The following is a 16677-nucleotide window of genomic DNA, read 5'->3' on the forward strand; positions in this document are numbered from 1 at the left end:
GATAACTGATGCAAGCCGTGGGTAAGTGCGTGCACGCGTGTACGTACAGCTTCGCAGCATGATGCAATCATCTGTGTGTGTCTATAGATCGTTTTCACGCATACATACAGCAGCGTGTGTGTCTGTGTGCATGAGTGTGTGCGCGTGCAGTATGATGCAATAATCATGCAGAGCAGCCAGCAGAAATCAGCTACGTACTCCAATAAACAGATATCCTGGCACGGGGGATGTGTGTGTGTGGGAGAGGGAGTACTGTACTACTGCAAATGTGTGTACTGTTGGTGCGTGAGCGAGTGTGTAAACAAGTGCGAAAGACAAAGACAGTGTGTGTGACTGAGTACTATTACACATGCAAAAAGGAAAGATTTGTAGCAGGAGGCTTGTTAGAGCAGCAGGGGAGACGAATGCATGTATTTGTATGCATGTGTGCGTGTGTGTGCGCACGTGTGTGCGCACGTGAGTGTGTGTGCGTCCACCAGCTGGTGTTCCACATGTGGACATGTCCTACAGAGCCAGGGACTCCAGCAGAGAGACCAACTCCTACAGTGGATCTATGCCCAGGGAGCGTGTGTGTATGTTGGCAATGTGTACGTGTGTGTGTGAGTTTGTAACGGGCCTGCCAGTTGGTGGGTGTGTTATGAATGTGTTAAGTATGTATGAGTCAGTGTCTTTGTATATGTGTTTTTTCATCCACTCACTATCAATGCAGTGAATCAGAGTTGGAGTAGAATTAACTGTGGACACGAATCAGCGTCGATACCATAAACTGAAGTTATCAATAACATGTTCAGGATAGTCTCAGTGTTGGGGGTCACAGCGCGATTTAATATCAGCACGGAGAATGCAAACGGAGGCCTGCAGTCACAGCGAGGACGCTGTGCTGCAGGTAAACAGGATCAGCAGCCAGAGCCTGACTCCAGCAGCCCACACAGTCAGTATCAGTGTAATCACAATATGATATGCAATCAATAAGAGAGGTAAATATGTGTGACTGTGTTAATATGGCCGCATATAGAGTGAGTCACAGACACTGTGTGCAGGGTTAGTGCCACTGGAGACAGCACATTGTGAACATTTAACTTTCCGTCAGTAACATGAAGGTGACTGTGACGAGTGTGAATACTGCGTACACTCCTGCACTGCATCTGGTGCTGTAGTACTGCAGTACTTCATGCATGAACCAGAGCATTTGTTGTGTAGTATCTGTTATCACGGAGCTGTGGCGCCAACCAATATGCTGCTTAATATTGGCTGCTTGCAAGGTCAGATATTTACCGTGTGTGTGTGTGTGTGTGTGTGTGTGTGTGTGTGTGTGTGTGTGTGTGTGTGTGTCTGTCTGTCTAGAGGCAGTGCAGTGGAGGGAAGCTAATCCAGTAAAGTAACAGAGAACTGACAGAGTCAGAGGTCATTATCATTCACACACCGCCGACCAACACACACTCACACACAATCCATGCACAATGCTTAATCTGCAGCACATCCCCCCCACACACACTCACATATCAGATTCTGTTACACTGACACAAACACACACACTTTTGTCTTGCTATTCATGTTGCCGTTTCTTTTCTTGTTGCTTCTTTCTTTCTCGTTTACACACATGTGAGGCATGAAAAAAAAAAAAACACTTGTTCGCCAATTCTACCCCCACCCCCCCACCCCCGCCCATCTCAACCAAACCAAACCTACAACAACCCACCCACAAACTCAACCACACACACACACCAGATGGGTCTTAATCTCCTGTTGCCATAAACAAACACAAACCATTCGAAGAAGCAGACAGAGAGACCACTGTGTGTCGGTGTAACTTCTTGTTGTCTAACATCCTGTTAATTCCTGCAACGCCGTCAAACAAAAGTCCTCTGAGTCCCACGCACGCACAAACACACGCACACACAAACACACAGGCGCTGGCCTTACACAGAGACGAGCAGAAAACAAGCTAATGCAGCACAGATGTAGGGTTGATCGCAGGCCTTTGGGTTCCACGCAGCGCTGTAGTAAATATCAGATATCTGTCAGTGTGGTCATTCTCAACACAAAGCAGGCTGGAAAAACCTCACAGGTTCCTCAGTCGGGACCGATTCGAGTTTTTGAGTCACGCTTTCTGGAAACCACTTGTCGCCCTGGTAGCTGTTGGCTCAGTCCAACAGTTCAGTTTCAGCAACTGCAGCAAAAGGCTGAACTGGCTCTAAAACCCAGAGACCTGACGCTCCAGCCCTCGCCAACGTAGCATCTGCTCGGTTAGCGTTTGTAACTCGGCGGCTTCTTCAGCTGCTGTTTCTGAAACATTAAAGATCCCAGAGACAACAGCCAAGGTCATCGGGCTTTTATGTTCATGCACGCCTCCAAGATAATAAACCCTTCCTGTTCCTGCCATTCTTGAAGATTCAGAGTCACACATGAATAACTTCTGTCCAACCTTTAACAAGTATCAAATGTAAACGGTCTGAAATGGTCTTTTGTTCTTTTAAATAAGTGAACAAAAACAGATCAGCTTCATCGAGCAACCACCTCCCCTGTGATGTGGCGTCCACCTCTGAGGCGATGGTTCTTCCTCCGTGGGTTTTAGCGGTCCAGGTTGGGGAGGACATCTTCTCCTTCACGCTCACCGCTCTCTTCACTGAGCATGAAGGAGAAGCTGTTGATCTGGTGGTTGATTTATGTTCCTGGCATCATCTATGGGCATGAGCTGTGTACAGCGACCAGAAGAATATGGTCAGGGATAAAAACGACAGTAATGAGCTTCCTCCAGAGGTCGTGATCGTTCGCCGTACGTTGCTTTCTAGCTGACAACTGTGTAGTTTAACTCACTGATGCTGATGTCAGTGGTAGAGGTTTTCACATTGACCACTCGCCTCAGAGTTTACATTTATTGATTTTGGGACCGCCCACTTTGCGTCACTAATGGTTATTTCTTCTGTTGTTGCTAACTGGTTGAATTCCATTGATATTTAACAGTCTTGAGCAGACAGGTCCATGCTGGTCGCGTCTTCTTTTTTGAAACACAAACACGGTAAAACTGCTGATCATCCACATTGAAAGGAGGCACCCTGGGCATGTCCAACAGGAGGACACCCTGAGGAACCCATGTTGGAGAGGTGGCTTGGGAACACCTTGGTCCCCCTGGAAGAGCTTGAGGAGGTGCAGAGACAGAGGGAGGTCTGCTGCCACTGCAACCCTAACCGGGTTAATGAGTTGAGAAAGGAGGGAGTCGGATCAGTTTGGAGGTTTCTGAGCGTACGGGCTGGTACCATCCAAAATGTCATGTTGGCTGTTAAGAAAGCCCTGAACTGAGGGGCAGCCAATCAGATGAAAGCTAAAGCTAAAGCAGAGGCTGCCGCGACCAACCTGGACCAGCGTTACCAAAGGTTACCGAACAGGTCGAGTGCACCCACCGACCCAGGAGCAGCCTCTTTATGAAAGACATGCACCCCGCTCGGCTGCGAGTCTTCACGCACCCCGGGGGGAGAATGATTTGGAAAGAATCAAGATGTTACAGAGAAAAACAAGCTCTGGCCTCTCAGAGAAGATTAACAAGTGTAATGCTGCACAGATGTAGGCTCGGTACAACTCCCACTCTCCGCTCTGCTGAGGAAGCTGCTCAGCAAATGTAGCAGCATGTACGTAACATACATACAAACACAGACCTGCGAACCCATTTGCACAATCAGCACGCTGCAGCACCGCACATTAGCACATGTCACCAAATCTGCTCGCCTCCACTTCTGCTACTGATTTACTACATTTCCCAGAAACCTTTCATCAAACACAGAGATGACGTGCATGAACTCCAGCTGAGGGTACAATATAACCTCACGCTGAAGCCATCATTCAAACATTCAAGACTTCAAATGGGTACTACAATACCCATGAACCTCAGCGACCACTGAAATAGAGACAAAGTCAAAATCATAAATGATCAGTTCCTGTGGTCAAAAATTCAAACATATCCTTGACTTCAGCCAACCAACTCTTCAAATCTCAAACTACAGCATGACGACGATCTGCACGTCAGCTCATGAATAACTCCCACAGAGAAGTGGCTTCATCACAACCTCATCATTCAAATAAGGTCAGAAATTAGTCTGAAAAAGTTTTTGCATGTTAAATGTAATATTTATGCAAAGCCCTTACCTGAATAAAGTCACCTAAATGAGATGAACCTAAAGTGTTGAAAGAGCAGTGCAGCTGCAGTCTTTAACCTTTTAAGCACGTGCACGCTCCGATTTGTGCAACTATTTTTAAGGCCCGGTAGAACTGCAAACACATAAGCTAGCACAATATTGTTTTTGCATATGAAACCGGAGGACTTATTTCCATAACATGCACTGAGCTTGGCCCGGGTCGCGGTTTCTTTCCACAAATAGCTTTTTGCAAAAATCGCGTACTGTGCACAATAATATTTATTTTAGTTTTTCCTGCAGTTGATAGAAATGAGTACATCTCAAAAATGAAACTATGAAGACACTCCAAATAAATTTGCTGTGGTTGGAAACTGTTGTGTGCAACTTTTTTGCATTTACAGTTTTGAGGGACAAACCTCTGAAATTTCTGTAACTAGAAATATGTGTAAAAAACAACAACGAATTTTCAATTTTTTTGAAGTTTGTCCTTTTTGCCATTTATGTAGTTATTATGGACTTAATGCATACATATTAACAAAATTTGGAACATATCTGTTGTATTGATGTATAGAAATTTGAAAACAACGGCATGTAAAAAATATAAAGATAAGCTCTGGTGGACTTGGTTCTATGGTGGACTTTAGAGGAGAGGGGACACTGCTGTTTCCTGACTGGCTAGCTTGATTAGAAAGTTGCATCCATAAAATATATGAAAGCGTCACGCAGACAAATGAATTTACCGAATTTAATTGACCTAAACCTGTTACACCAACTAACGGTCTGATGTGATGGGTCGGCGTGCAGAATAAGCAGCGATAAGAAGACGCCGTAATGATGGAAGTTAAATCTAGCACTGGTATTCTGCAGTGGATGGGAAGCCTCATTCAGCTGTAAGACATAAAAATGTACCCAACATGCCAACTCGCGCTGCAGCGGGCTGTAAACACGTGGACGTTTAACACAGGAGTCTATGGAGACCGACTCACTTAGATAGACTGCCTCGAGTGGATCCGAGAGGAACTGCAGTTTTATATATTCTGCACGTTTTCCACAGCAGAGACTCAGCATGTGCAGCTCAGTGGAAAAAAAGGGTTGTGCAACAGCGTTCAGGAAAACAAACAGTGGGTCCACGGCCTTCTGTTTCTGCTGTTTTGACCCTCGAGGAGGATTTTTGTGGAAAATTTATGCAGCACTAATGCAAAAGAGACTCTCAGAAATCAAGCTCACAAAGGGGGGAATGAACGAGGGTAATACTGTACAGATGGAGCCACGGTCCAAGTCCCACTTCTCCGAGCTCTCTATGCTGATATTGTTTCATGCTCCGGCAGAAAAACCGAGCGATCAGAGGGGAGTCGAATTCGGTGTCAACACAAACAAGCACCAATCTTCACATGATTACACGAAAGAAAAAACTGCAGTGCAAAGCGCGCTGAAGTGGCGTCAAGAACACACCACACTCATCAGCAGCAGCAGCAGGCAAAAATAGTTTGAGGAGAACTCCACGAGCGCCGAGCCGCTCTGACACGAGACGCATTTCGCTTTCTGTCTCTTTCCTCTCCGTTACACCGCCTCAGTCATCGGGGAATTGTTTGGAGAAATCCTGCACTACAAATGAATTGTTGATATTTTTTATTTGTTAAATCAGAGCATCTCTCCATCCATCACCAACCTCTCTTTGCCCTTATCCCCCGTCTCCAGTCCCGCAGCGGGACCCCTCCGGATTCAAAAAGCCCAATTTAAACGTTTTAAAAAGAGCTGTTTTTAAACACTACTCGGTGCGAAAACACAGAAACACAAAAGCACAAACGTGGTGTCAACAGATGACAGGGTGAGCTGTGCGGGAGTGGTCTGACTTCCCACGTTTGTCTTGTATCACGACTCACAAACAGGAGGAAGCACATTTCACACAGAAGCTGCGAAGCTCATTTGGAGCCGAATCTTCATCGTTTCTGATCAGCAGGCCAACTGGACACGACCGGGCTGCTCCGCGTAACTAACAGTGGCCCAAACCGGCCAATTACAGCCTAAGGCACGAGGAGGACGAGGCGACCGTCTTACAGTCGGGTTTGTGAAGCTTCAAACTGGCAACACACTCTCACTTCATCGCAGCGTGTTGATGTGAATATTTTCTATTTTTTTGTTCTTTTGGTAACAAACTTTCTCTCTTTGTTTTTATTTAATTTAATCGTTAATTATTATTTATCTCGGCTCTCTTCTTCCTGTCTCCGTGGCCCCGCCCCTCCCTGAGCCTGGTTCTGCTGGAAGTTTCTTCCTGTTAAAAGGGAGTTTTTCCTTCCCACTGTCGCCAAAGTGCTGCTCACAGGGAGTCGTCTTATTGTTGGGTTTCTTTGTATCATTGTGGAGTCTTTACCTTACAATATAAAGCTCCTTCAGGGAACTGTTGCTATGAGATGTTATCTACGCAGAGAAACCTCTTTAAGTAACCAGGGCCGTCGCCCCCTGCTGGTCATCAGAAAGGACGCAGGCTTCACTTTCCTCAGTTTTCACAACATCTATAACAGTCATACAGCATGAGTGTTTTTATTCCTGGAAATGAGGGTTAATAAAGTCCACTTATGTTTGAGGAGCACAGTTTCCTGTCTTTACATCATCATATATGTTTTTTTTTTAAAAGGAGAAAGTGCTCGTGCCTCAGAGTTTATAGAGACGTTGAGTCCTGACAGTGTTTGTTTAACCTGCAGGCGATCCTTTCAAGGCTCGTGTACCGCATTCGGTTCCCACAGAAGAAGAAATTCCTGAAGTTTGTAAATTCACCCGTAAAGCTGTGAGAAAATCTATCAAACGGACATGAATTATTCAGCGATGAGAGTGTGCTTCTTCTTTAAATGTGTTCTCACACACACGCAAAAAGCATCAGTGCTTCTTCCCCCTTCGTGGCTCACTCGTGGCCCTGGTGACGAAGGCAGAGGGTTAACACTCGGGCCCAAAACGTCGCACACATCCTCGGTTAGTTTGTCACCCACCCATCTATTCTAAAGATATCTCTCCTGCAGTTGTTATGAAAATTGTGAAACCATAAATGGGCAGAATCAGAACACACACACACACACACACACACACCAGGAAATTAAATATTTGGGAACAAAAAGCCCATCTGTGTTCACCAAAGCAGGCAGTTAGCAGATTGTGCTTCTGGATTAATCAGAGTGGACATAAAGAGAGGAGCAGCGTGCAGCTACACGGTGAAAATCAGACGACGAGAATATGTTCGAGTGCGTTAATCTTAAACCCGTAAACCCGGACGTCGGGGATGTATTAGAAGCAGCTGTAGGTGTGAAAGCTGCCGCGCCGCCTCAGCCTGAAAGAGCAGGAGCGCTCGGCTCGGCGTGCAGGTTGGGGAATCCTCCATAATGTTTACCGAGTTTACCGACTTGGCTGACGGCTGTGTTTTCTTATCCTCTAACAGAGAGGGTGATTTGACTGATGCTCGTAACAGATTGCATCACAGCAGGAGACGAACTAAAACGGTTTACGCACCGCAGCTCTCCCTAAACTGTCTAACAGTGGCAGCGCTCCACCTTGTAAATTTGGAATAGCAATTTTAGAAATTTCCCAGCAGTCTATCTCCAATTGGCCTTCACTGGGAGTGCTGTTTGATATCAGTGAAGTATCGCAGCTTTGACTGAGGACCACCTCTGAGGAGCAGAAATGTGATCTCAGCTTTGTGAAACCAAACACTCGCTGCCGTTTTCAAGAAAACACCTGAGCGCATTAAAAGCTTTCATTCATCACCTGCTCGGTGAGCCGAGGTTTCCCTCCCCTCGTTCAGACGTGGCTGCTGCAGCCGCTAACACCCTTCACGCACGTCAGAAACGTGAATGCAGACACGTGACCCGCCGAGGCGTTCCTGCAAACTCAAATTAACACGCGCCGCAAAAAATACGCTGATGTCTCGCCAAAAGAGGCAAGAGCCAAGCTCAAGCTTGCACCTTCTCATGTGATAACAACAGTACATCACTGCTGGTAAGCTAACAACCTGCTGATCACAACTTCCGATGGTGTCACTGGAGCGAGGGGGGTGAAACTTTTACAGGCTGACTTTGGCTTTCACACTCGGGCTTCTCCTGTCAGCAGCCACGAGGAGCTAACGAAGGAGCTCGCTCATCGGGGCGTACCTCACTTTGTACGATTCTGTCATGGCGGTCAGCATTCAGGCGCCTTTCAGCTCGCAGAGGCGGAGCCTGGATATGAGCCTGCAGCACGAGTCTGAAGCAACAAGGAGCCATCGATCCGTTTCACGGTGATTGGCAACAGTTTCATTTGCTAAAGGGGGTCTTTGACAAATCAGCACAAAGGATGGAGAAAGTGCCAATTATCCCAAAACTGTTACCAATGAGTGACATCACGGTCAGTCCCGCTCACTCCATCACGGACGCCCTCTGAAAAGCAAAGCCACCATGCCTTAAATCTGCCAGCAGGGGGCAACTGTTCAGGAACGTCATTCTGTAAATCTTTATTTTAAGAACGAGACAACTTCCCAAAAGTCAGAATTCATCTGGAGGCTCCTCCTCCACGCTCTCCTCACCTGGAGGCTCCTCCTCGGCCCCTTTTTACCATAGCAGGTGCATAAATGACAAAATCAATGTCACGCTTGACTCAGAACAGTGATGACTGACATCACAGATCCTGGGAGTGATGGGCGGTTTTGAGACCAGGCTGATCGCCCCCTGCTGGCCGTTACAGTGCAGCATCTCCTCATCCTTCAACTCCAACTGTGTGGAGCACTCACAGTTTAACGTCTGCAGATTCACTGATCTTGCATCCTGTTGTTTCACTGGGCATGTACGGCGAGGGGGAGGTGACGAGTGGACACGGGCGGCTCATCCAACAACAGGACATTTCCTCTTGTTAAACTTATTCTGCGTTTCTTCTTCCACTTCCAAAATTCACTATCCAAATTTTCAGAAACGATGTTCCAGTTTCTACCAGAATTTCTCGTGAACTCTGACAGACGCATTTAAAAATGGAGTGCTTTGTTGATCGTTAGCAGGATGGCTAAACGCGGGTCGCTCGGGTGCTTCCTTCTCCTGCAATTAGCTTGTTTCCCATCTTCAATTTGAACACAGTGAGCACATTTTCTTCATGCGTAATTGGATTAGTTACCTTTAAAATCTCCATTTCTACTGTCACTTGAGCTTTTAAAAATGTGTAAAATGTGCACCTTGCTGACACCTCCCATGAAAATAAATAAATAAAAAAAATGAAAAAGAAAATCAATTTTGAGATTTTTTGTTGTTTTTGAGGAATACCTCTTGAGTGGCACTTAACAAAATTGAACAAATGTGTTGCGGATGGATGGATGGGTGGGTGGGGGTGTGATTTGGGGGAAGCTGTGAGGCAGATCTACCTTCCAGACTAAAACAGTCTAACACTCATTACTCTGAAAAACACTTGACTTCATCATGGCCTCAATTATGTGCTGCTGGATAAACTCCAACGTTACTGAGCGGCTGCGTCCGATGGGGGTGTGGGTGTGTTCAAAAATAATACGAAAAGCATCCAAAAACTGTGGCAGGAAGCAGAGCGGGAGTCTCTGTGGATGAAACCGTGGCTCTTTGCGTTTCCAGGAGCGCCTCAGAGGCGATCGATGCGTCGGTGACAAAGCGCTCGGCGTACGCGTCGGCCCGTGTGGGCTGTTCGACTTCACCGACGCCCGATCGCCCGGGGCTGGTGACAAAAAGCAAAGTTGCTGTTGGCATTTCCATCTACCTGTGAAGCATGCTGGGAGAAATTAAGCCTCGCTGACAGTTTTTTTCCTACAATCGCTGTTTTCACATTAAAACAAAATCACATCGGACAGATGGAGACGCTGGAGCAGCTGGTGAAAGACGAGATGTTCCCAGGAAAAACTCCCAGCAGAAGCCTTCATGATTGCTTTGCTTCCCGTTTTGACTTCCAGCGGCTCCCCCCACCCCCAACATCAACACCAACACCTGTCGAGGAACAGACTGCAGCGATCGACTCGGGTTTACCCTCCAGGAACTGCAGCCCCCTTCTGTAGAAGCAGAGAGTGCTGCAGAGCTTTCTGAAGGTCTTCCAAAGCTGTTCTTTGGACATTGGCTGCTTTTTTCCCCCACACTGTCCAGTCCTTGTGCTTCAGTGCTGACCTATGAACCCTGCAAGCATTAAAAAGCACATGCAAATTTGCACAGTTCTTATTTTCTTGGTGGTCCAACCTCCGAAGTGTCACAGACTCGTTGGGCAAAATGCTCAACAAGTTTCCCCCGATGCATCCTCAGTGTGTGTTTGCTGAGGTATTTAAAAAAAGCATGTGTGTGAATGAGGCAGTACTGTATACGTACCTGTAAGTACTGAACACCTGTGTGAGGTGAGGCTGCTGGACAGGTAAAAATCACAGTCGTTCATATTTGTAACCACAGTTATTTGAAGCGTAACCTAAAAACCAACAACAGGGGAGGTCACTGAGATTTGAATTCAAATGAAACTCACATGAAAGGCGGGGGTGGGCGTGCGATGACCACGGCGTCAGCGACAACCGCAGCATTACGTTCTCTTATCACAGCAGGTCAGCCGAGTCACTCGCTGCGCTCTTACACTCCTCGTACCGGCAGCGCGGTGGCATCAGTGAAAATGATCTAAACCCTTTAATAATTTTAGAATATCTGTCACCAATAAAGGAACGAGTGTATGTAGGTATGACAAGCACGAACAAATCGACGTGTTCGGTCATTAAAAACATTCAGTTGAACTTTTTCTTCACGCACACTTGCAGAAATCCAGGATGCAGAAAACAATCTGCAGAAGAAGAACAGAGGAGGGGGGAGGGGTTGGATGTGATTTCAGATGACACATTTCTCAACTCTGAACACCCACAACCACAAAACATTTCACAGCAGAGGGAGGGAGACGAGCGAGAGAGGAAAAACAACCTAAAAGTTCCCAACGTAACACCGAGACCTCAGAGGAAGCGCAGAAATCGCACGAGCGCCGAGCTAAACAAGTGAATCATCGGCGAGTGAAACGTCTCTGATACGAGCCGCTCGGCGCAGGTGTGTTGGTGGAGAAACGCACAAAAACAAACATATAGGAGAGCGAATAAACGGAGCGTTTTGGCGATGGCGGCGGCTCGGTGAGAGAGGCGAGCAGCAATCTGCCCGGCCACACTGGCTGCCCACACACACCTCCTCCACAGGTGTGTGTGGACTTTTTAGGGTGAGTCACTCTCTCCCACGTAGTCGATACCTCCAGCAGCGGTTGTGGAGATCCCATCAGCCCGCGCGCTCTACCTGCACCGCTCCTCACACTCCCCCCCCTCTGCAGCAAACGCCGCCGCCACCATGCAGACTGGCGTGCAGCATTTGGAGGTAACAGATGGCGATTTTATGAACAACAGTATGATCAGAGAGTGACACAACATTAGGGCATCGCATTAATCATGCAGCCTTTGTTTTCCACAATTAATAAACAGACATACCAGGAACGTTCAAACATTTAGACGCCGCTGAACTGATGATGTGATGTGCTGTTAAATATTTTGATCCTTCGCATAATTAAGACTAATGATCTCGCCGACGATCGGCATCAGAACAGCGCCGAGCAATAACCGCGCAGCCATACGTACGTCTCAGCGGTGATAAAGGCCCTTCATTATGAAATTATACAGTGGCTTTTTTAATGAGGTTTCAGCGCCGGAGGGTCACGAAAACAAGCGAGCAAAGTCTCGGCGCCAGTAAGACGAGGAGGATAAGCCCCCGCCGGATTATCAGGTGCAGAGCCGCCTCTGCAACCCCAGCGCCGTGCCGTTTGGTGGATGCTTTCATTCGAGCTGCTTCACGCCACCTTGGATGCAAATATTTTTAGCCGGGATGACCCGTGCGCAAACTGCACCCGTCACCCTGCCAGTGTTAGCACGGTGCTCCACCCCCCGAGCTTCACACAGCCCATTCAACAAAGCAGAAGGGGCCGTGAAAACAAACCTTCCCGAGCACCCGGTGGGGCTGGCAGCGGCCCGCAGGCTGGCTGCGGCCCAGCAAAGCGCTGAAAAAAGCCTGACTGGACAGCAGCCAAGCGCTGGTGAAATTCTGGCTTCAGTTGGTCAGGTTTTCTGCACTAGCAGCTCCTCAGACTGGTGACTGTGATTTGGTGCTGGAGCAGAAATATCTTATGCATATGGAAATGGTGAAAGTTGCTGAGGGCTTCAGAGATGCATATATTGGAAAAGTCTGAATATTTTAAACGGCGCTGCTGCAGAGAGTGCTCGTGTTTCGTGCGATACGCCAGCCTCTGGAACTGCTGCGAGTCTGGCGGGCGTGAACGTCAGCGACGGTGCTGCTCTGTGCGCACCGGTGATGTTCAGGCACCACCAGGTGAGCGTAAACGAAGCCGAGGCAGCCGTACCAAACCACGCAGTTCCCCTGATGACCCCTGGAGGCTCCGGCAGCGAGTCGGTGCCCACAGTAAGCTGCTGAGGTCGCTGTGATCGACAGGTGACCCCGAGCTGCAGCATCAGGCGATGTGTGATGTCACCCCACAGCGAATCACCTCGCACTGATCTGCACGGTTCTGACTTCAGCAGGGTCAGTGTTCGGGTTTGGTCCGAGCCATATTTTAGGAACCCAGCGGTCAGAGTCAAACCCTCACTGCCGTGAGGCGACGGTGCTGATGCGACCACGCCAAAAACAGCTTCCACGTTCTCAGGTGACGGCGGATGGATTTGAAACAGAGTTCGAACAAACGCCAACTCTCTGTGCACCAGTTCGTGATTGGTCAGAAGAACTCGGACTACAGAGGCACTCCAGGACACATGTGGCCTCCTGCAGAACTTTCAGATCTGTCGTCTCGAGGCAGAGAAGGAAGTCCACTCAGACTACAGAGCGCTCGGCGCAGATTCCCGCCGCACGTGCGCGTTTCAGAGTGACTGGATCACAGCTGCGTGCGGCCAGGCTCGCGGGGATGCTTTGACTTTAAGCAGCTCGGATTTTTAGGTTAGAATAACATAACCCTACATGCGCTGTAACTCAAAGCTGTGTGCCGTTCCCACTGAAAGCGCTCCTTTTATGTCTTTATTTAAATATTTGTTGTCGTCCTGACAGCCGTTTCTGCACTTCGTCACAATTCATGACGCCAGCGACTTCGGTCCTTTCAGAAACGAGCAGGAGGCGAGCGAGGCGACACCGGCGCATGGTTTTAATTCTGCTCGGAGACACAAAACTGTTTCCACTGTTTAACCTTTTTCATGTGAGAATTAAAGAAAGCAGATTTCTGGGAAATTGGAAAGTTGCTGCAGTGCATGCTGGGAGGTGTATATAAATAATATAACAATGTGTCTAAATAACTTAGCGTGACGAGTCCACTGGACGTTCATGTAAACCGAGCTGAAACAAAAACATGGAGTTAATAATGGAAGGAGACTGTGCAGGACAAAGGACGGACGCGTAATCAGCCACAGACGAGCTGCTCTTTCGCAGTTTTTACCCCGAGTGCGAGGACAAGCTGTAAAAGTATAAATAGATCACGTATCCTGGTCGCAGGGATTAGGACTCAGGTGCTGGGACCTCGCAGCGGGGATTTACTGGCTCATCTGCATTTTTTAAATACTTTTGAGCTTGTTGATCATGTGACACGGTTACCGAGCCACCGGCAGCATCTGCAGGTTCGACCGGTCGTCACAGAGCGACGTCACTGAACTGAAAACGTGTCCTGGCGACCGCTCACCGCCAGGTCACATCACGAGCCCAAGTAACGAAGCCGGTTACCCGCTTGAAGGTTTATCGATCGACCAGTAAGTAACGGGAACACGTCCGCGGAGAGACGGCAGCGTTTCTGTGTGAAGCCAGCGACTGTTCACAGCTGGATCGTTAGGACGCCACAGACTGACAGACGCCGTCCCTCCATTAAATGAACATTTACATGTGCAGATGATGGCTTCATCCTGTCATCGCGTTAACGGGCTGACGGCGAAGATTAATTATCAACACGCAATTCAAACGGGGTCATCGTTATCGTTTGCATAAGAAGACAAACGAGTTACTGAAGCTCATCAGACCCTGCTGCCCGTGCTCAGAGGTGCTGGGGTCGGCGGCCGCGCCTTCAGGTTGGGTCTGCAGCACGAGTTGCCACGGCGATGCAGCCGGCTGGATGCGGCCAAATGGTGGTTCGTCGTGCAGAGCTGCTCTTCAATTTCAGGTGCTGTCGGGATTGTCGTAGATATCTGGTTTGTGCCACGTGGACTGGACTTTCCCATCATCCTACTCGCTGAGCCTGAATCCGTGTCAGATTTGGACGCAGGCTTCCACAGCCACGCCCCTCGCACACATCACGACTTATCCTGTACCCCGGCGACACCTCTGAGAACCGCCCCGTAGACCCCGGCGGTCCTCCATGACGGCTCCAGATGCGGTGCCCTGAACTCTACGCAGAGCCTTGAGCTTTGTTGAAAACGCTCTCAAATATGTGGCGGCCCAAATTACACCACCGTGTGACGCAGCGGCGGGTCCCTGCAGCAGCTCGGACTACAAAGGAGGTTAAAATGAGAGCGGCGAGGGCACCGGACGCCGCCATGTTTAAACTGTTACAGCATGAACCTGCTGAACCGAGAGTACTGGTTCCAGCTGAGGAGGAGCCACACACACACACACACACACACACACACACACACACACACACACCTGATTGAAAAACCAGCCCGTCGTTCCCTTCGCCCATCCCGACTGTATTTACGGCGTCTCCTCGCTCATCTCGCCGTCCCGCTGCTCTTTTCTCTCGTCTGCATGTGTCAAATCTCCTTCCTCCTCACTTTGTTCTTTCTGCTCTCAAATATCATTTCTTCCCCCTCAAACCTTCTCCTCCTCACTTTTAGACTCCGGAGAGGCGATCCTGCAGAAAACAGGACCTCTGTTTTGAATTTGGGAAATTAAATGTCACATCTTTTCAAAGTGCCCCTCTGACTTTTTCTCTTTCAGTACAAAAAGGTGTCTCGGCCTTCTCGTCCAAAAACATGTCTGCGCTCTCCAGGAGGTGCTCTCCAGTCCTTGTCCATTACTCGCCCCCTCCATCTCCTCTCTTCACCTCTTCCTTTTACACACTCCGCATTATCGGCTGCCTTTACAGTGATTTCCACACGCTGCTTTTAAATCAACACAGCAAATTAAAGCCTGTAAATTATACATGAGCAGAATAAGAAAGCGGGGAATTGATTAGTAAGTGATGCAGGAGAAGAAGAATAAACACGTTTTACAGTGAAATCTCCGGCACGCAGTCAGACCTGCACAGGCTGCAGCGAGGACGAGTAAATGCCTCTCGAGGCCTTGAATTCAGCCAAGATGTGTTTATCGCCCTCCTCTTTCACTTTCTGAAGGACTGAAGGACACCGGAGGGACAATCAGAGCCCAGCGATGTGAGGCTGGGTTTGATTTCTCTTCCCGATGAGCGAGAGGTGACACCAGGAGACGATTTCTGTAAAGAAGCTTTAAAAACGGGGCGAACGCCGAGGACGACGAGCTGTTTCTCACACCGAGGTTGGTTTTTTTCCCAGTAAAGCAAACTCGACTTTCACCTTTTTGTCGCCTCTGAAATATGATTACTTCTGCCGAGTCTTCCTGTATGGAGGACTGGAAACGCCACAAATGAAATGCAAAAAATACAAAATAAGAAAAGAGAGAAATGCAGAAACATCCGTGTAATTAAATCTAACAGGGACAGAGCACATTAACCCTTTAAAGCCACAATACAACCCAGTCTGCCAGAGCTGATCTTTGTATTTTCACCTGCTGTGGTGCTATTTATGGGAGCATTTCACGTTTCTATACATCCACACAACCGTTACATCACAAACTTTAATGACATGTATGCATTACGTCCATAGTAACTACATAAAAAACAAAAAGTTCAACAAACTACAAAAAAATTGAAAATCAGTTTTTGGTTTTTTTACACATATTTCTACTTACAGAGATTTCAGAGGTTTACCCTGAAACTGTAAATGCAAAAAAGTGGCACACAACAGTTTCCAACCACAGCAAACTCATCTGGAGTGTCTTCATAGTTTCATTTTTCAGATGCACTCATTTCTGTAAACTGCAGGAAAACTAAAATATTATTTTGCACAGTTTCCAAAAAACAGCATTAAAATAAAAGATTTCCAACAGTGCAGTTTGAGCTCAAAGCTGAGAAACTGTACAGAAAGTCAAACATGACAACAGTAAACCTTTGAAAGACCCTGTAGGGGACAAAACTCCATTTCCCACCTAAAGTGATGTCACTTCTGGTTTTCGCAGGTAATGGCGGACATGCAACCCACGCTGACGTTTATTCCAATGTACGAAGTGCAATGAACAGCTGATCGGATCGATAAAGTGCGTTTCTGGATTATAATGCTTTTGATGTTGCGATCACTTGTGCAAAGAGCAGTTTGTGGAAGGAAACTGCGACCCGGGATGAGCTGAATGCGCGTTATGCAAGCACAACTCTTCCAAAAACCCCTGTTGCACTAGTTTATGTGGCTGCATTTCTACCGGGCTTTAAAAATAGTTACGTAAATCTTTTAAGATGGACTTAAAACCTTAAC

General features: G+C 47.8%; 1 protein-coding gene across 5 annotated transcripts in view; it reads right to left on the reverse strand.

Annotated features, from left to right (window-relative positions):
• Nucleotides 1-16677, reverse strand: part of LOC147303159 (zinc fingers and homeoboxes protein 2-like) — a 130207-nt gene that overhangs the window by 74211 nt on the left and 39319 nt on the right. Inside the window, exon 1 of one of the 5 annotated variants that reach the window (XM_086279667.1) lies at nucleotides 10602-10709. The exons of the other annotated variants lie outside the window; for them this stretch is intronic. The gene's annotated coding sequence lies outside the window, so the exon portion shown is untranslated. Of the gene's footprint in view, nucleotides 1-10601; nucleotides 10710-16677 lie in introns of those variants that run through there. 5 annotated transcript variants of the gene reach the window in all.

The sequence above is a fragment of the Aulonocara sp. 'chitande type north' Nkhata Bay genome, linkage group LG22, assembly GCF_057382095.1.
Source record: "Aulonocara sp. 'chitande type north' Nkhata Bay isolate Kocher_YH1m ecotype deep benthic linkage group LG22, A_spYH_male_GT1.1, whole genome shotgun sequence".
Taxonomy (NCBI): Eukaryota; Metazoa; Chordata; class Actinopteri; order Cichliformes; family Cichlidae; genus Aulonocara; species Aulonocara sp. 'chitande type north' Nkhata Bay.